Below are 18,595 nucleotides of genomic sequence, written 5' to 3' on the forward strand. Positions count from 1 at the left end.
CAGATAATGAGAGTGCCTACTGCGCTGAGAAGGGACTTGAGAAAGCGACGCCAAAGGTGGCGCGCCCAAGTAAGTCAGCTTGCCTGGTGTCCCGAGTCATAATGCAAAGTTTGCATAAATCTGCCAGCCAGGAAGGAGTGCACGCTATCAGCTTGCGATCCACAGACGGAAGCCTTATCCATTACACTACTCGCACAAGCTGCGGGGAGCAGCTGGCGGCTCACGGTGCCACAGTGCTGCGCCATCAATAGGCGCACAAGGCCCTGAGTGGCCAAAAGTGCATGGCACTAAATCAGCTGCATGTGCCACAACTCCTGCCCCTTAGATAGCTCAGCTGGTAGAGCGGAGGACTGTAGAGGAAAATCAAAACACTGACATCCTTAGGTCGCTGGTTCAATTCCGGCTCGAAGGAACAACGGCCTTTTTCCACTACGTCTGCACAATGCCACAATTTGCTCGAGGCAGCACTCTAAATTTCACAAGTACACAACGCGCTCGGATCTTGCGAACAAGGCGCACCAACCCCCTTTTCCTCTCTCATAACAGCCCGCACACAGTTCTTTCACTTCTGCACTTGCACCTGCTGCTCAGCACACAGCCCTGTACCTCAAAAATACACTTCCGACACAACATTACACAACTCTTCAAATTTCACCTCCGATAAAGTGCAATGCACATCCCTTACTTTCAATACACTACATCAGCTGCCTCACTACACTTGCCGAACTAGCTTATATTTACAATGTACATTTACATTTCATCACCAACATTCTCCGCTGCCACAGCCCCAGGGCTTTTACACAGTTTCCAGCCGCTCGCTATACTATGGCGCCAGACTCTTACAGAGTGGCCTTTCCTCACGCACCCTTTTGCGTCAGCTGCCCCAAGCAGGGAGTTCTTTGAAGTAGTATGCTCAGCACTCACTAGAAAACAAAAGAAATCTTGTGTCAGTCAGACAGGGTTCTAGGCTGCACCCTGACGCTTGGGGTGGCTGCTCGTTTCCGCTCAGCTGGCTTGCCTTGCGCAAGCTCCGGCTCTTTTTGGCTTCGTCCATGGTTATTGTGGCTTGCGGTCCTGCAGCTGCTCGCCTGCTGGTGCTCGCACATGCTGATTGGAGCAAAGCATTGAATGCCTTGAGGCAGCCGGCCAAGCCGAAGCAGGATTTCCCTGCTGCTCACGGACCAAGTTGAGGGTGGTGCTGAGGAGCTCCTGCCAAACAAGCTAGGCTAACAACCCCAACAACACTGGGGAATTAGCTCAAGTGGTAGAGCGCTCGCTTTGCATGCGAGAGGTAGTGGGATTGATGCCTGCATTCTCCACTTCTTTCTTAGCTCCGCTCCGCTCGGCCAGTTCTTGGCACTCAACAGTGGCGCCGGCTCTTCTTCTCCCAATTGGTTGCACCTGCTCAGCCACAAAGTGCTGAAAAGGCTTCATATCCTTTCTTGTGCTGTGGCAAGCAAGGCTTCTTGACTTTTCCACCTTGGAAAGCTGAGTTGAGTGAAGGGGAAAAGAAAAGGCTTTGCAGCATTGCATACTTTGAGTGCGGATTGCATTGAGGAGCTTCGCATTTTGAGAGTGAAAAATGCCTACGCCGCTATGAAGGCACTTGCCCTGCAAGGAATCAGGCAGCACGGCCAGCTCGCAAGCGCAGAAAGTCACAATGCATAGTTTGTACAAAAACAGCACGAGCCAGGTAGGAGTCGAACCTACAATCTTCTGATCCGTAGTCAGACACGTTATCCATTGCGCCACTGGCCCCAAAGGTACATTTGCACTTGCAGCTCACAGTCTGCACAGCTGCGGTGTTTGCAGCTCCACGGGTGGGAATGGTCAGAGTCGCTTGGTGATCAATCAGCAAAGAGAATCACCTTCACTGCTTCCCTTCCATGCTTGAGCTTGAACAGTGGTGAAGTACACGAGCATGCAAAGCAAGGTTATCCTTAGGTTTCTGCCGCAATTCCAGCTCAAAGGTGCAGCTGCCATTTTGGAGTAAGCAGCAATTAGCCGAAGCCAGTGCTCTTAACTTGACAGGTTGCTTTGAAGGAACATGTTGTCGCCAATGCGCAGAATGTCTCCTTTGCTCTCTGAAAACACCCTGCACACAGCTGTTTCACATGTGCAGCTGCTTCTGTGCGCCAGCAGACCGTTGCTTTTTCTTTCCAAAAAGAGACTTTTTTGATAACATTTGCAAGCATACATACATAACAGTTGAAATTTGACATGACATCAAGTGCAATACAGATCAGTTTCTCTCATTACACTACAAGAGGTGCCTCACTGTACTTGCCAGCATTTCACGTGCGACATTCTGTGGTGCGTACAAGCAGCTCCGTGGAGCAGTAACTCTTCCAAACACTCAGTACTTCCTTGGAAGAAAAAGAAGCCTCCTGTCAGTCACACGGGCTTCTCGGCTGCTCCTTCACACTGGTGGCGGTTGCTAGTTTCCGCTCACTTCGCTTGCCTTCCGTCAGCTCCAGCTCTTTTTGGCTTCTTTCATCATTTTTCTGGCTTGCGGTCCTGCAGCTGCTCGCCTGCTGGTGCTCAGACATGCTGACTGGAGCAAAGCATTGAATATGTTCTCGCAGGCGGCCAACCGGAAGCAGGATTTCCTTGCAGGCCGCAGGTCAACTAGGAGGGACACCTGCCAAGCTTCAGTGCGTCCCTCGGGACATAGTCCTGGACCTTGGAATGTGCCAATCGGCAACGCTCGGTCGTCGACAGCTCCTCGCACCGGAAGACCAGCAAATTTCGGACAGACCAAAGTGCGGCTTTCACCGCGTTGAAGTTCCTCTCGCAGCAGTTGATGCTTATCGTGGTGTGCGTCACTTGGCATTGCCAAGTCAGGACTTTCAGATAATGAGAGTGCCTACTGCGCTGAGAAGGGACTTGAGAAAGCGACGCCAAAGGTGGCGCGCCCAAGTAAGTCAGCTTGCCTGGTGTCCCGAGTCATAATGCAAAGTTTGCATAAATCTGCCAGCCAGGAAGGAGTGCACGCTATCAGCTTGCGATCCACAGACGGAAGCCTTATCCATTACACTACTCGCACAAGCTGCGGGGAGCAGCTGGCGGCTCACGGTGCCACAGTGCTGCGCCATCAATAGGCGCACAAGGCCCTGAGTGGCCAAAAGTGCATGGCACTAAATCAGCTGCATGTGCCACAACTCCTGCCCCTTCGATAGCTCAGCTGGTAGAGCGGAGGACTGTAGAGGAAAATCAAAACACTGACATCCTTAGGTCGCTGGTTCAATTTCGGCTCGAAGGAACAACGGCCTTTTTCCACTACGTCTGCACAATGCCACAATTTGCTCGAGGCAGCACTCTAAATTTCACAAGTACACAACGCGCTCGGATCTTGCGAACAAGGCGCACCAACCCCCTTTTCCTCTCTCATAACAGCCCGCACACAGTTCTTTCACTTCTGCACTTGCACCTGCTGCTCAGCACACAGCCCTGTACCTCAAAAATACACTTCCGACACAACATTACACAACTCTTCAAATTTCACCTCCGATAAAGTGCAATGCACATCCCTTACTTTCAATACACTACATCAGCTGCCTCACTACACTTGCCGAACTAGCTTATATTTACAATGTACATTTACATTTCATCACCAACATTCTCCGCTGCCACAGCCCCAGGGCTTTTACACAGTTTCCAGCCGCTCGCTATACTATGGCGCCAGACTCTTACAGAGTGGCCTTTCCTCACGCACCCTTTTGCGTCAGCTGCCCCAAGCAGGGAGTTCTTTGAAGTAGTATGCTCAGCACTCACTAGAAAACAAAAGAAATCTTGTGTCAGTCAGACAGGGTTCTAGGCTGCACCCTGACGCTCGGGGTGGCTGCTCGTTTCCGCTCAGCTGGCTTGCCTTGCGCAAGCTCCGGCTCTTTTTGGCTTCGTCCATGGTTATTGTGGCTTGCGGTCCTGCAGCTGCTCGCCTGCTGGTGCTCGCACATGCTGATTGGAGCAAAGCATTGAATGCCTTGAGGCAGCCGGCCAAGCCGAAGCAGGATTTCCCTGCTGCTCACGGACCAAGTTGAGGGTGGTGCTGAGGAGCTCCTGCCAAACAAGCTAGGCTAACAACCCCAACAACACTGGGGAATTAGCTCAAGTGGTAGAGCGCTCGCTTTGCATGCGAGAGGTAGTGGGATTGATGCCTGCATTCTCCACTTCTTTCTTAGCTCCGCTCCGCTCGGCCAGTTCTTGGCACTCAACAGTGGCGCCGGCTCTTCTTCTCCCAATTGGTTGCACCTGCTCAGCCACAAAGTGCTGAAAAGGCTTCATATCCTTTCTTGTGCTGTGGCAAGCAAGGCTTCTTGACTTTTCCACCTTGGAAAGCTGAGTTGAGTGAAGGGGAAAAGAAAAGGCTTTGCAGCATTGCATACTTTGAGTGCGGATTGCATTGAGGAGCTTCGCATTTTGAGAGTGAAAAATGCCTACGCCGCTATGAAGGCACTTGCCCTGCAAGGAATCAGGCAGCACGGCCAGCTCGCAAGCGCAGAAAGTCACAATGCATAGTTTGTACAAAAACAGCACGAGCCAGGTAGGAGTCGAACCTACAATCTTCTGATCCGTAGTCAGACACGTTATCCATTGCGCCACTGGCCCCAAAGGTACATTTGCACTTGCAGCTCACAGTCTGCACAGCTGCGGTGTTTGCAGCTCCACGGGTGGGAATGGTCAGAGTCGCTTGGTGATCAATCAGCAAAGAGAATCACCTTCACTGCTTCCCTTCCATGCTTGAGCTTGAACAGTGGTGAAGTACACGAGCATGCAAAGCAAGGTTATCCTTAGGTTTCTGCCGCAATTCCAGCTCAAAGGTGCAGCTGCCATTTTGGAGTAAGCAGCAATTAGCCGAAGCCAGTGCTCTTAACTTGACAGGTTGCTTTGAAGGAACATGTTGTCGCCAATGCGCAGAATGTCTCCTTTGCTCTCTGAAAACACCCTGCACACAGCTGTTTCACATGTGCAGCTGCTTCTGTGCGCCAGCAGACCGTTGCTTTTTCTTTCCAAAAAGAGACTTTTTTGATAACATTTGCAAGCATACATTACATAACAGTTGAAATTTGACATGACATCAAGTGCAATACAGATCAGTTTCTCTCATTACACTACAAGAGGTGCCTCACTGTACTTGCCAGCATTTCACGTGCGACATTCTGTGGTGCGTACAAGCAGCTCCGTGGAGCAGTAACTCTTCCAAACACTCAGTACTTCCTTGGAAGAAAAAGAAGCCTCCTGTCAGTCACACGGGCTTCTCGGCTGCTCCTTCACACTGGTGGCGGTTGCTAGTTTCCGCTCACTTCGCTTGCCTTCCGTCAGCTCCAGCTCTTTTTGGCTTCTTTCATCATTTTTCTGGCTTGCGGTCCTGCAGCTGCTCGCCTGCTGGTGCTCAGACATGCTGACTGGAGCAAAGCATTGAATATGTTCTCGCAGGCGGCCAACCGGAAGCAGGATTTCCTTGCAGGCCGCAGGTCAACTAGGAGGGACACCTGCCAAGCTTCAGTGCGTCCCTCGGGACATAGTCCTGGACCTTGGAATGTGCCAATCGGCAACGCTCGGTCGTCGACAGCTCCTCGCACCGGAAGACCATCAAATTTCGGACAGACCAAAGTGCGGCTTTCACCGCGTTGAAGTTCCTCTCGCAGCAGTTGATGCTTATCGTGGTGTGCGTCACTTGGCATTGCCAAGTCAGGACTTTCAGATAATGAGAGTGCCTACTGCGCTGAGAAGGGACTTGAGAAAGCGACGCCAAAGGTGGCGCGCCCAAGTAAGTCAGCTTGCCTGGTGTCCCGAGTCATAATGCAAAGTTTGCATAAATCTGCCAGCCAGGAAGGAGTGCACGCTATCAGCTTGCGATCCACAGACGGAAGCCTTATCCATTACACTACTCGCACAAGCTGCGGGGAGCAGCTGGCGGCTCACGGTGCCACAGTGCTGCGCCATCAATAGGCGCACAAGGCCCTGAGTGGCCAAAAGTGCATGGCACTAAATCAGCTGCATGTGCCACAACTCCTGCCCCTTCGATAGCTCAGCTGGTAGAGCGGAGGACTGTAGAGGAAAATCAAAACACTGACATCCTTAGGTCGCTGGTTCAATTCCGGCTCGAAGGAACAACGGCCTTTTTCCACTACGTCTGCACAATGCCACAATTTGCTCGAGGCAGCACTCTAAATTTCACAAGTACACAACGCGCTCGGATCTTGCGAACAAGGCGCACCAACCCCCTTTTCCTCTCTCATAACAGCCCGCACACAGTTCTTTCACTTCTGCACTTGCACCTGCTGCTCAGCACACAGCCCTGTACCTCAAAAATACACTTCCGACACAACATTACACAACTCTTCAAATTTCACCTCCGATAAAGTGCAATGCACATCCCTTACTTTCAATACACTACATCAGCTGCCTCACTACACTTGCCGAACTAGCTTATATTTACAATGTACATTTACATTTCATCACCAACATTCTCCGCTGCCACAGCCCCAGGGCTTTTACACAGTTTCCAGCCGCTCGCTATACTATGGCGCCAGACTCTTACAGAGTGGCCTTTCCTCACGCACCCTTTTGCGTCAGCTGCCCCAAGCAGGGAGTTCTTTGAAGTAGTATGCTCAGCACTCACTAGAAAACAAAAGAAATCTTGTGTCAGTCAGACAGGGTTCTAGGCTGCACCCTGACGCTCGGGGTGGCTGCTCGTTTCCGCTCAGCTGGCTTGCCTTGCGCAAGCTCCGGCTCTTTTTGGCTTCGTCCATGGTTATTGTGGCTTGCGGTCCTGCAGCTGCTCGCCTGCTGGTGCTCGCACATGCTGATTGGAGCAAAGCATTGAATGCCTTGAGGCAGCCGGCCAAGCCGAAGCAGGATTTCCCTGCTGCTCACGGACCAAGTTGAGGGTGGTGCTGAGGAGCTCCTGCCAAACAAGCTAGGCTAACAAGCCCAACAACACTGGGGAATTAGCTCAAGTGGTAGAGCGCTCGCTTTGCATGCGAGAGGTAGCGGGATCGATGCCTGCATTCTCCACTTCTTTCTTAGCTCCGCTCCGCTCGGCCAGTTCTTGGCACTCAACAGTGGCGCCGGCTCTTCTTCTCCCAATTGGTTGCACCTGCTCAGCCACAAAGTGCTGAAAAGGCTTCATATCCTTTCTTGTGCTGTGGCAAGCAAGGCTTCTTGACTTTTCCACCTTGGAAAGCTGAGTTGAGTGAAGGGGAAAAGAAAAGGCTTTGCAGCATTGCATACTTTGAGTGCGGATTGCATTGAGGAGCTTCGCATTTTGAGAGTGAAAAATGCCTACGCCGCTATGAAGGCACTTGCCCTGCAAGGAATCAGGCAGCACGGCCAGCTCGCAAGCGCAGAAAGTCACAATGCATAGTTTGTACAAAAACAGCACGAGCCAGGTAGGAGTCGAACCTACAATCTTCTGATCCGTAGTCAGACACGTTATCCATTGCGCCACTGGCCCCAAAGGTACATTTGCACTTGCAGCTCACAGTCTGCACAGCTGCGGTGTTTGCAGCTCCACGGGTGGGAATGGTCAGAGTCGCTTGGTGATCAATCAGCAAAGAGAATCACCTTCACTGCTTCCCTTCCATGCTTGAGCTTGAACAGTGGTGAAGTACACGAGCATGCAAAGCAAGGTTATCCTTAGGTTTCTGCCGCAATTCCAGCTCAAAGGTGCAGCTGCCATTTTGGAGTAAGCAGCAATTAGCCGAAGCCAGTGCTCTTAACTTGACAGGTTGCTTTGAAGGAACATGTTGTCGCCAATGCGCAGAATGTCTCCTTTGCTCTCTGAAAACACCCTGCACACAGCTGTTTCACATGTGCAGCTGCTTCTGTGCGCCAGCAGACCGTTGCTTTTTCTTTCCAAAAAGAGACTTTTTTGATAACATTTGCAAGCATACATTACATAACAGTTGAAATTTGACATGACATCAAGTGCAATACAGATCAGTTTCTCTCATTACACTACAAGAGGTGCCTCACTGTACTTGCCAGCATTTCACGTGCGACATTCTGTGGTGCGTACAAGCAGCTCCGTGGAGCAGTAACTCTTCCAAACACTCAGTACTTCCTTGGAAGAAAAAGAAGCCTCCTGTCAGTCACACAGGCTTCTCGGCTGCTCCTTCACACTGGTGGCGGTTGCTAGTTTCCGCTCACTTCGCTTGCCTTCCGTCAGCTCCAGCTCTTTTCGGCTTCTTTCATCATTTTTCTGGCTTGCGGTCCTGCAGCTGCTCGCCTGCTGGTGCTCAGACATGCTGACTGGAGCAAAGCATTGAATATGTTCTCGCAGGCGGCCAACCGGAAGCAGGATTTCCTTGCAGGCCGCAGGTCAACTAGGAGGGACACCTGCCAAGCTTCAGTGCGTCCCTCGGGACATAGTCCTGGACCTTGGAATGTGCCAATCGGCAACGCTCGGTCGTCGACAGCTCCTCGCACCGGAAGACCATCAAATTTCGGACAGACCAAAGTGCGGCTTTCACCGCGTTGAAGTTCCTCTCGCAGCAGTTGATGCTTATCGTGGTGTGCGTCACTTGGCATTGCCAAGTCAGGACTTTCAGATAATGAGAGTGCCTACTGCGCTGAGAAGGGACTTGAGAAAGCGACGCCAAAGGTGGCGCGCCCAAGTAAGTCAGCTTGCCTGGTGTCCCGAGTCATAATGCAAAGTTTGCATAAATCTGCCAGCCAGGAAGGAGTGCACGCTATCAGCTTGCGATCCACAGACGGAAGCCTTATCCATTACACTACTCGCACAAGCTGCGGGGAGCAGCTGGCGGCTCACGGTGCCACAGTGCTGCGCCATCAATAGGCGCACAAGGCCCTGAGTGGCCAAAAGTGCATGGCACTAAATCAGCTGCATGTGCCACAACTCCTGCCCCTTCGATAGCTCAGCTGGTAGAGCGGAGGACTGTAGAGGAAAATCAAAACACTGACATCCTTAGGTCGCTGGTTCAATTCCGGCTCGAAGGAACAACGGCCTTTTTCCACTACGTCTGCACAATGCCACAATTTGCTCGAGGCAGCACTCTAAATTTCACAAGTACACAACGCGCTCGGATCTTGCGAACAAGGCGCACCAACCCCCTTTTCCTCTCTCATAACAGCCCGCACACAGTTCTTTCACTTCTGCACTTGCACCTGCTGCTCAGCACACAGCCCTGTACCTCAAAAATACACTTCCGACACAACATTACACAACTCTTCAAATTTCACCTCCGATAAAGTGCAATGCACATCCCTTACTTTCAATACACTACATCAGCTGCCTCACTACACTTGCCGAACTAGCTTATATTTACAATGTACATTTACATTTCATCACCAACATTCTCCGCTGCCACAGCCCCAGGGCTTTTACACAGTTTCCAGCCGCTCGCTATACTATGGCGCCAGACTCTTACAGAGTGGCCTTTCCTCACGCACCCTTTTGCGTCAGCTGCCCCAAGCAGGGAGTTCTTTGAAGTAGTATGCTCAGCACTCACTAGAAAACAAAAGAAATCTTGTGTCAGTCAGACAGGGTTCTAGGCTGCACCCTGACGCTCGGGGTGGCTGCTCGTTTCCGCTCAGCTGGCTTGCCTTGCGCAAGCTCCGGCTCTTTTTGGCTTCGTCCATGGTTATTGTGGCTTGCGGTCCTGCAGCTGCTCGCCTGCTGGTGCTCGCACATGCTGATTGGAGCAAAGCATTGAATGCCTTGAGGCAGCCGGCCAAGCCGAAGCAGGATTTCCCTGCTGCTCACGGACCAAGTTGAGGGTGGTGCTGAGGAGCTCCTGCCAAACAAGCTAGGCTAACAAGCCCAACAACACTGGGGAATTAGCTCAAGTGGTAGAGCGCTCGCTTTGCATGCGAGAGGTAGCGGGATCGATGCCTGCATTCTCCACTTCTTTCTTAGCTCCGCTCCGCTCGGCCAGTTCTTGGCACTCAACAGTGGCGCCGGCTCTTCTTCTCCCAATTGGTTGCACCTGCTCAGCCACAAAGTGCTGAAAAGGCTTCATATCCTTTCTTGTGCTGTGGCAAGCAAGGCTTCTTGACTTTTCCACCTTGGAAAGCTGAGTTGAGTGAAGGGGAAAAGAAAAGGCTTTGCAGCATTGCATACTTTGAGTGCGGATTGCATTGAGGAGCTTCGCATTTTGAGAGTGAAAAATGCCTACGCCGCTATGAAGGCACTTGCCCTGCAAGGAATCAGGCAGCACGGCCAGCTCGCAAGCGCAGAAAGTCACAATGCATAGTTTGTACAAAAACAGCACGAGCCAGGTAGGAGTCGAACCTACAATCTTCTGATCCGTAGTCAGACACGTTATCCATTGCGCCACTGGCCCCAAAGGTACATTTGCACTTGCAGCTCACAGTCTGCACAGCTGCGGTGTTTGCAGCTCCACGGGTGGGAATGGTCAGAGTCGCTTGGTGATCAATCAGCAAAGAGAATCACCTTCACTGCTTCCCTTCCATGCTTGAGCTTGAACAGTGGTGAAGTACACGAGCATGCAAAGCAAGGTTATCCTTAGGTTTCTGCCGCAATTCCAGCTCAAAGGTGCAGCTGCCATTTTGGAGTAAGCAGCAATTAGCCGAAGCCAGTGCTCTTAACTTGACAGGTTGCTTTGAAGGAACATGTTGTCGCCAATGCGCAGAATGTCTCCTTTGCTCTCTGAAAACACCCTGCACACAGCTGTTTCACATGTGCAGCTGCTTCTGTGCGCCAGCAGACCGTTGCTTTTTCTTTCCAAAAAGAGACTTTTTTGATAACATTTGCAAGCATACATTACATAACAGTTGAAATTTGACATGACATCAAGTGCAATACAGATCAGTTTCTCTCATTACACTACAAGAGGTGCCTCACTGTACTTGCCAGCATTTCACGTGCGACATTCTGTGGTGCGTACAAGCAGCTCCGTGGAGCAGTAACTCTTCCAAACACTCAGTACTTCCTTGGAAGAAAAAGAAGCCTCCTGTCAGTCACACGGGCTTCTCGGCTGCTCCTTCACACTGGTGGCGGTTGCTAGTTTCCGCTCACTTCGCTTGCCTTCCGTCAGCTCCAGCTCTTTTTGGCTTCTTTCATCATTTTTCTGGCTTGCGGTCCTGCAGCTGCTCGCCTGCTGGTGCTCAGACATGCTGACTGGAGCAAAGCATTGAATATGTTCTCGCAGGCGGCCAACCGGAAGCAGGATTTCCTTGCAGGCCGCAGGTCAACTAGGAGGGACACCTGCCAAGCTTCAGTGCGTCCCTCGGGACATAGTCCTGGACCTTGGAATGTGCCAATCGGCAACGCTCGGTCGTCGACAGCTCCTCGCACCGGAAGACCATCAAATTTCGGACAGACCAAAGTGCGGCTTTCACCGCGTTGAAGTTCCTCTCGCAGCAGTTGATGCTTATCGTGGTGTGCGTCACTTGGCATTGCCAAGTCAGGACTTTCAGATAATGAGAGTGCCTACTGCGCTGAGAAGGGACTTGAGAAAGCGACGCCAAAGGTGGCGCGCCCAAGTAAGTCAGCTTGCCTGGTGTCCCGAGTCATAATGCAAAGTTTGCATAAATCTGCCAGCCAGGAAGGAGTGCACGCAATCAGCTTGCGATCCACAGACGGAAGCCTTATCCATTACACTACTCGCACAAGCTGCGGGGAGCAGCTGGCGGCTCACGGTGCCACAGTGCTGCGTCATCAATAGGCGCACAAGGCCCTGAGTGGCCAAAAGTGCATGGCACTAAATCAGCTGCATGTGCCACAACTCCTGCCCCTTAGATAGCTCAGCTGGTAGAGCGGAGGACTGTAGAGGAAAATCAAAACACTGACATCCTTAGGTCGCTGGTTCAATTCCGGCTCGAAGGAACAACGGCCTTTTTCCACTACGTCTGCACAATGCCACAATTTGCTCGAGGCAGCACTCTAAATTTCACAAGTACACAACGCGCTCGGATCTTGCGAACAAGGCGCACCAACCCCCTTTTCCTCTCTCATAACAGCCCGCACACAGTTCTTTCACTTCTGCACTTGCACCTGCTGCTCAGCACACAGCCCTGTACCTCAAAAATACACTTCCGACACAACATTACACAACTCTTCAAATTTCACCTCCGATAAAGTGCAATGCACATCCCTTACTTTCAATACACTACATCAGCTGCCTCACTACACTTGCCGAACTAGCTTATATTTACAATGTACATTTACATTTCATCACCAACATTCTCCGCTGCCACAGCCCCAGGGCTTTTACACAGTTTCCAGCCGCTCGCTATACTATGGCGCCAGACTCTTACAGAGTGGCCTTTCCTCACGCACCCTTTTGCGTCAGCTGCCCCAAGCAGGGAGTTCTTTGAAGTAGTATGCTCAGCACTCACTAGAAAACAAAAGAAATCTTGTGTCAGTCAGACAGGGTTCTAGGCTGCACCCTGACGCTTGGGGTGGCTGCTCGTTTCCGCTCAGCTGGCTTGCCTTGCGCAAGCTCCGGCTCTTTTTGGCTTCGTCCATGGTTATTGTGGCTTGCGGTCCTGCAGCTGCTCGCCTGCTGGTGCTCGCACATGCTGATTGGAGCAAAGCATTGAATGCCTTGAGGCAGCCGGCCAAGCCGAAGCAGGATTTCCCTGCTGCTCATGGACCAAGTTGAGGGTGGTGCTGAGGAGCTCCTGCCAAACAAGCTAGGCTAACAACCCCAACAACACTGGGGAATTAGCTCAAGTGGTAGAGCGCTCGCTTTGCATGCGAGAGGTAGTGGGATTGATGCCTGCATTCTCCACTTCTTTCTTAGCTCCGCTCCGCTCGGCCAGTTCTTGGCACTCAACAGTGGCGCCGGCTCTTCTTCTCCCAATTGGTTGCACCTGCTCAGCCACAAAGTGCTGAAAAGGCTTCATATCCTTTCTTGTGCTGTGGCAAGCAAGGCTTCTTGACTTTTCCACCTTGGAAAGCTGAGTTGAGTGAAGGGGAAAAGAAAAGGCTTTGCAGCATTGCATACTTTGAGTGCGGATTGCATTGAGGAGCTTCGCATTTTGAGAGTGAAAAATGCCTACGCCGCTATGAAGGCACTTGCCCTGCAAGGAATCAGGCAGCACGGCCAGCTCGCAAGCGCAGAAAGTCACAATGCATAGTTTGTACAAAAACAGCACGAGCCAGGTAGGAGTCGAACCTACAATCTTCTGATCCGTAGTCAGACACGTTATCCATTGCGCCACTGGCCCCAAAGGTACATTTGCACTTGCAGCTCACAGTCTGCACAGCTGCGGTGTTTGCAGCTCCACGGGTGGGAATGGTCAGAGTCGCTTGGTGATCAATCAGCAAAGAGAATCACCTTCACTGCTTCCCTTCCATGCTTGAGCTTGAACAGTGGTGAAGTACACGAGCATGCAAAGCAAGGTTATCCTTAGGTTTCTGCCGCAATTCCAGCTCAAAGGTGCAGCTGCCATTTTGGAGTAAGCAGCAATTAGCCGAAGCCAGTGCTCTTAACTTGACAGGTTGCTTTGAAGGAACATGTTGTCGCCAATGCGCAGAATGTCTCCTTTGCTCTCTGAAAACACCCTGCACACAGCTGTTTCACATGTGCAGCTGCTTCTGTGCGCCAGCAGACCGTTGCTTTTTCTTTCCAAAAAGAGACTTTTTTGATAACATTTGCAAGCATACATTACATAACAGTTGAAATTTGACATGACATCAAGTGCAATACAGATCAGTTTCTCTCATTACACTACAAGAGGTGCCTCACTGTACTTGCCAGCATTTCACATGCGACATTCTGTGGTGCGTACAAGCAGCTCCGTGGAGCAGTAACTCTTCCAAACACTCAGTACTTCCTTGGAAGAAAAAGAAGCCTCCTGTCAGTCACACGGGCTTCTCGGCTGCTCCTTCACACTGGTGGCGGTTGCTAGTTTCCGCTCACTTCGCTTGCCTTCCGTCAGCTCCAGCTCTTTTTGGCTTCTTTCATCATTTTTCTGGCTTGCGGTCCTGCAGCTGCTCGCCTGCTGGTGCTCAGACATGCTGACTGGAGCAAAGCATTGAATATGTTCTCGCAGGCGGCCAACCGGAAGCAGGATTTCCTTGCAGGCCGCAGGTCAACTAGGAGGGACACCTGCCAAGCTTCAGTGCGTCCCTCGGGACATAGTCCTGGACCTTGGAATGTGCCAATCGGCAACGCTCGGTCGTCGACAGCTCCTCGCACCGGAAGACCAGCAAATTTCGGACAGACCAAAGTGCGGCTTTCACCGCGTTGAAGTTCCTCTCGCAGCAGTTGATGCTTATCGTGGTGTGCGTCACTTGGCATTGCCAAGTCAGGACTTTCAGATAATGAGAGTGCCTACTGCGCTGAGAAGGGACTTGAGAAAGCGACGCCAAAGGTGGCGCGCCCAAGTAAGTCAGCTTGCCTGGTGTCCCGAGTCATAATGCAAAGTTTGCATAAATCTGCCAGCCAGGAAGGAGTGCACGCTATCAGCTTGCGATCCACAGACGGAAGCCTTATCCATTACACTACTCGCACAAGCTGCGGGGAGCAGCTGGCGGCTCACGGTGCCACAGTGCTGCGCCATCAATAGGCGCACAAGGCCCTGAGTGGCCAAAAGTGCATGGCACTAAATCAGCTGCATGTGCCACAACTCCTGCCCCTTCGATAGCTCAGCTGGTAGAGCGGAGGACTGTAGAGGAAAATCAAAACACTGACATCCTTAGGTCGCTGGTTCAATTCCGGCTCGAAGGAACAACGGCCTTTTTCCACTACGTCTGCACAATGCCACAATTTGCTCGAGGCAGCACTCTAAATTTCACAAGTACACAACGCGCTCGGATCTTGCGAACAAGGCGCACCAACCCCCTTTTCCTCTCTCATAACAGCCCGCACACAGTTCTTTCACTTCTGCACTTGCACCTGCTGCTCAGCACACAGCCCTGTACCTCAAAAATACACTTCCGACACAACATTACACAACTCTTCAAATTTCACCTCCGATAAAGTGCAATGCACATCCCTTACTTTCAATACACTACATCAGCTGCCTCACTACACTTGCCGAACTAGCTTATATTTACAATGTACATTTACATTTCATCACCAACATTCTCCGCTGCCACAGCCCCAGGGCTTTTACACAGTTTCCAGCCGCTCGCTATACTATGGCGCCAGACTCTTACAGAGTGGCCTTTCCTCACGCACCCTTTTGCGTCAGCTGCCCCAAGCAGGGAGTTCTTTGAAGTAGTATGCTCAGCACTCACTAGAAAACAAAAGAAATCTTGTGTCAGTCAGACAGGGTTCTAGGCTGCACCCAGACGCTTGGGGTGGCTGCTCGTTTCCGCTCAGCTGGCTTGCCTTGCGCAAGCTCCGGCTCTTTTTGGCTTCGTCCATGGTTATTGTGGCTTGCGGTCCTGCAGCTGCTCGCCTGCTGGTGCTCGCACATGCTGATTGGAGCAAAGCATTGAATGCCTTGAGGCAGCCGGCCAAGCCGAAGCAGGATTTCCCTGCTGCTCACGGACCAAGTTGAGGGTGGTGCTGAGGAGCTCCTGCCAAACAAGCTAGGCTAACAACCCCAACAACACTGGGGAATTAGCTCAAGTGGTAGAGCGCTCGCTTTGCATGCGAGAGGTAGTGGGATAGATGCCTGCATTCTCCACTTCTTTCTGAGCTCCGCTCCGCTCGGCCAGTTCTTGGCACTCAACAGTGGCGCCGGCTCTTCTTCTCCCAATTGGTTGCACCTGCTCAGCCACAAAGTGCTGAAAAGGCTTCATATCCTTTCTTGTGCTGTGGCAAGCAAGGCTTCTTGACTTTTCCACCTTGGAAAGCTGAGTTGAGTGAAGGGGAAAAGAAAAGGCTTTGCAGCATTGCATACTTTGAGTGCGGATTGCATTGAGGAGCTTCGCATTTTGAGAGTGAAAAATGCCTACGCCGCTATGAAGGCACTTGCCCTGCAAGGAATCAGGCAGCACGGCCAGCTCGCAAGCGCAGAAAGTCACAATGCATAGTTTGTACAAAAACAGCACGAGCCAGGTAGGAGTCGAACCTACAATCTTCTGATCCGTAGTCAGACACGTTATCCATTGCGCCACTGGCCCCAAAGGTACATTTGCACTTGCAGCTCACAGTCTGCACAGCTGCGGTGTTTGCAGCTCCACGGGTGGGAATGGTCAGAGTCGCTTGGTGATCAATCAGCAAAGAGAATCACCTTCACTGCTTCCCTTCCATGCTTGAGCTTGAACAGTGGTGAAGTACACGAGCATGCAAAGCAAGGTTATCCTTAGGTTTCTGCCGCAATTCCAGCTCAAAGGTGCAGCTGCCATTTTGGAGTAAGCAGCAATTAGCCGAAGCCAGTGCTCTTAACTTGACAGGTTGCTTTGAAGGAACATGTTGTCGCCAATGCGCAGAATGTCTCCTTTGCTCTCTGAAAACACCCTGCACACAGCTGTTTCACATGTGCAGCTGCTTCTGTGCGCCAGCAGACCGTTGCTTTTTCTTTCCAAAAAGAGACTTTTTTGATAACATTTGCAAACATACATTACATAACAGTTGAAATTTGACATGACATCAAGTGCAATACAGATCAGTTTCTCTCATTACACTACAAGAGGTGCCTCACTGTACTTGCCAGCATTTCACGTGCGACATTCTGTGGTGCGTACAAGCAGCTCCGTGGAGCAGTAACTCTTCCAAACACTCAGTACTTCCTTGGAAGAAAAAGAAGCCTCCTGTCAGTCACACAGGCTTCTCGGCTGCTCCTTCACACTGGTGGCGGTTGCTAGTTTCCGCTCACTTCGCTTGCCTTCCGTCAGCTCCAGCTCTTTTTGGCTTCTTTCATCATTTTTCTGGCTTGCGGTCCTGCAGCTGCTCGCCTGCTGGTGCTCAGACATGCTGACTGGAGCAAAGCATTGAATATGTTCTCGCAGGCGGCCAACCGGAAGCAGGATTTCCTTGCAGGCCGCAGGTCAACTAGGAGGGACACCTGCCAAGCTTCAGTGCGTCCCTCGGGACATAGTCCTGGACCTTGGAATGTGCCAATCGGCAACGCTCGGTCGTCGACAGCTCCTCGCACCGGAAGACCATCAAATTTCGGACAGACCAAAGTGCGGCTTTCACCGCGTTGAAGTTCCTCTCGCAGCAGTTGATGCTTATCGTGGTGTGCGTCACTTGGCATTGCCAAGTCAGGACTTTCAGATAATGAGAGTGCCTACTGCGCTGAGAAGGGACTTGAGAAAGCGACGCCAAAGGTGGCGCGCCCAAGTAAGTCAGCTTGCCTGGTGTCCCGAGTCATAATGCAAAGTTTGCATAAATCTGCCAGCCAGGAAGGAGTGCACGCTATCAGCTTGCGATCCACAGACGGAAGCCTTATCCATTACACTACTCGCACAAGCTGCGGGGAGCAGCTGGCGGCTCACGGTGCCACAGTGCTGCGCCATCAATAGGCGCACAAGGCCCTGAGTGGCCAAAAGTGCATGGCACTAAATCAGCTGCATGTGCCACAACTCCTGCCCCTTCGATAGCTCAGCTGGTAGAGCGGAGGACTGTAGAGGAAAATCAAAACACTGACATCCTTAGGTCGCTGGTTCAATTCCGGCTCGAAGGAACAACGGCCTTTTTCCACTACGTCTGCACAATGCCACAATTTGCTCGAGGCAGCACTCTAAATTTCACAAGTACACAACGCGCTCGGATCTTGCGAACAAGGCGCACCAACCCCCTTTTCCTCTCTCATAACAGCCCGCACACAGTTCTTTCACTTCTGCACTTGCACCTGCTGCTCAGCACACAGCCCTGTACCTCAAAAATACACTTCCGACACAACATTACACAACTCTTCAAATTTCACCTCCGATAAAGTGCAATGCACATCCCTTACTTTCAATACACTACATCAGCTGCCTCACTACACTTGCCGAACTAGCTTATATTTACAATGTACATTTACATTTCATCACCAACATTCTCCGCTGCCACAGCCCCAGGGCTTTTACACAGTTTCCAGCCGCTCGCTATACTATGGCGCCAGACTCTTACAGAGTGGCCTTTCCTCACGCACCCTTTTGCGTCAGCTGCCCCAAGCAGGGAGTTCTTTGAAGTAGTATGCTCAGCACTCACTAGAAAACAAAAGAAATCTTGTGTCAGTCAGACAGGGTTCTAGGCTGCACCCTGACGCTCGGGGTGGCTGCTCGTTTCCGCTCAGCTGGCTTGCCTTGCGCAAGCTCCGGCTCTTTTTGGCTTCGTCCATGGTTATTGTGGCTTGCGGTCCTGCAGCTGCTCGCCTGCTGGTGCTCGCACATGCTGATTGGAGCAAAGCATTGAATGCCTTGAGGCAGCCGGCCAAGCCGAAGCAGGATTTCCCTGCTGCTCACGGACCAAGTTGAGGGTGGTGCTGAGGAGCTCCTGCCAAACAAGCTAGGCTAACAAGCCCAACAACACTGGGGAATTAGCTCAAGTGGTAGAGCGCTCGCTTTGCATGCGAGAGGTAGCGGGATCGATGCCTGCATTCTCCACTTCTTTCTTAGCTCCGCTCCGCTCGGCCAGTTCTTGGCACTCAACAGTGGCGCCGGCTCTTCTTCTCCCAATTGGTTGCACCTGCTCAGCCACAAAGTGCTGAAAAGGCTTCATATCCTTTCTTGTGCTGTGGCAAGCAAGGCTTCTTGACTTTTCCACCTTGGAAAGCT

The 18,595-nt window shown here is 51.6% G+C and overlaps 13 non-coding genes across 13 annotated transcripts; 7 read left to right on the forward strand and 6 right to left on the reverse strand.

The window, feature by feature from the left end:
- The first annotated feature begins 319 nt into the window (after positions 1 to 319).
- trnay-gua (transfer RNA tyrosine (anticodon GUA)) lies at positions 320 to 412 on the forward strand. Its single transcript has 2 exons — positions 320 to 356; positions 377 to 412. It is a non-coding gene; the product is annotated as a tRNA-Tyr (tRNA).
- A 1,273-nt stretch (positions 413 to 1,685) lies between these two features.
- trnar-acg (transfer RNA arginine (anticodon ACG)) lies at positions 1,686 to 1,758 on the reverse strand. The gene has a single exon. It is a non-coding gene; the product is annotated as a tRNA-Arg (tRNA).
- Positions 1,759 to 3,169: 1,411 nt separating this feature from the next.
- On the forward strand, positions 3,170 to 3,262 carry trnay-gua (transfer RNA tyrosine (anticodon GUA)). The gene is made up of 2 exons: positions 3,170 to 3,206; positions 3,227 to 3,262. It is a non-coding gene; the product is annotated as a tRNA-Tyr (tRNA).
- A 1,273-nt stretch (positions 3,263 to 4,535) lies between these two features.
- Positions 4,536 to 4,608, reverse strand: trnar-acg (transfer RNA arginine (anticodon ACG)). The gene has a single exon. It is a non-coding gene; the product is annotated as a tRNA-Arg (tRNA).
- A 1,412-nt stretch (positions 4,609 to 6,020) lies between these two features.
- On the forward strand, positions 6,021 to 6,113 carry trnay-gua (transfer RNA tyrosine (anticodon GUA)). The gene is made up of 2 exons: positions 6,021 to 6,057; positions 6,078 to 6,113. It is a non-coding gene; the product is annotated as a tRNA-Tyr (tRNA).
- Positions 6,114 to 7,386: 1,273 nt separating this feature from the next.
- trnar-acg (transfer RNA arginine (anticodon ACG)) lies at positions 7,387 to 7,459 on the reverse strand. The gene has a single exon. It is a non-coding gene; the product is annotated as a tRNA-Arg (tRNA).
- A 1,412-nt stretch (positions 7,460 to 8,871) lies between these two features.
- trnay-gua (transfer RNA tyrosine (anticodon GUA)) lies at positions 8,872 to 8,964 on the forward strand. Its single transcript has 2 exons — positions 8,872 to 8,908; positions 8,929 to 8,964. It is a non-coding gene; the product is annotated as a tRNA-Tyr (tRNA).
- Positions 8,965 to 10,237: 1,273 nt separating this feature from the next.
- On the reverse strand, positions 10,238 to 10,310 carry trnar-acg (transfer RNA arginine (anticodon ACG)). The gene has a single exon. It is a non-coding gene; the product is annotated as a tRNA-Arg (tRNA).
- Positions 10,311 to 11,722: 1,412 nt separating this feature from the next.
- trnay-gua (transfer RNA tyrosine (anticodon GUA)) lies at positions 11,723 to 11,815 on the forward strand. Its single transcript has 2 exons — positions 11,723 to 11,759; positions 11,780 to 11,815. It is a non-coding gene; the product is annotated as a tRNA-Tyr (tRNA).
- Positions 11,816 to 13,088: 1,273 nt separating this feature from the next.
- trnar-acg (transfer RNA arginine (anticodon ACG)) lies at positions 13,089 to 13,161 on the reverse strand. Its single transcript has one exon. It is a non-coding gene; the product is annotated as a tRNA-Arg (tRNA).
- Positions 13,162 to 14,573: 1,412 nt separating this feature from the next.
- Positions 14,574 to 14,666, forward strand: trnay-gua (transfer RNA tyrosine (anticodon GUA)). The gene is made up of 2 exons: positions 14,574 to 14,610; positions 14,631 to 14,666. It is a non-coding gene; the product is annotated as a tRNA-Tyr (tRNA).
- Positions 14,667 to 15,939: 1,273 nt separating this feature from the next.
- Positions 15,940 to 16,012, reverse strand: trnar-acg (transfer RNA arginine (anticodon ACG)). The gene has a single exon. It is a non-coding gene; the product is annotated as a tRNA-Arg (tRNA).
- A 1,412-nt stretch (positions 16,013 to 17,424) lies between these two features.
- Positions 17,425 to 17,517, forward strand: trnay-gua (transfer RNA tyrosine (anticodon GUA)). The gene is made up of 2 exons: positions 17,425 to 17,461; positions 17,482 to 17,517. It is a non-coding gene; the product is annotated as a tRNA-Tyr (tRNA).
- Positions 17,518 to 18,595: the final 1,078 nt, after the last annotated feature.

The sequence above is a fragment of the Heterodontus francisci genome, chromosome 5 (assembly GCF_036365525.1).
Source record: "Heterodontus francisci isolate sHetFra1 chromosome 5, sHetFra1.hap1, whole genome shotgun sequence".
Classification (NCBI taxonomy): Eukaryota; Metazoa; Chordata; class Chondrichthyes; order Heterodontiformes; family Heterodontidae; genus Heterodontus; species Heterodontus francisci.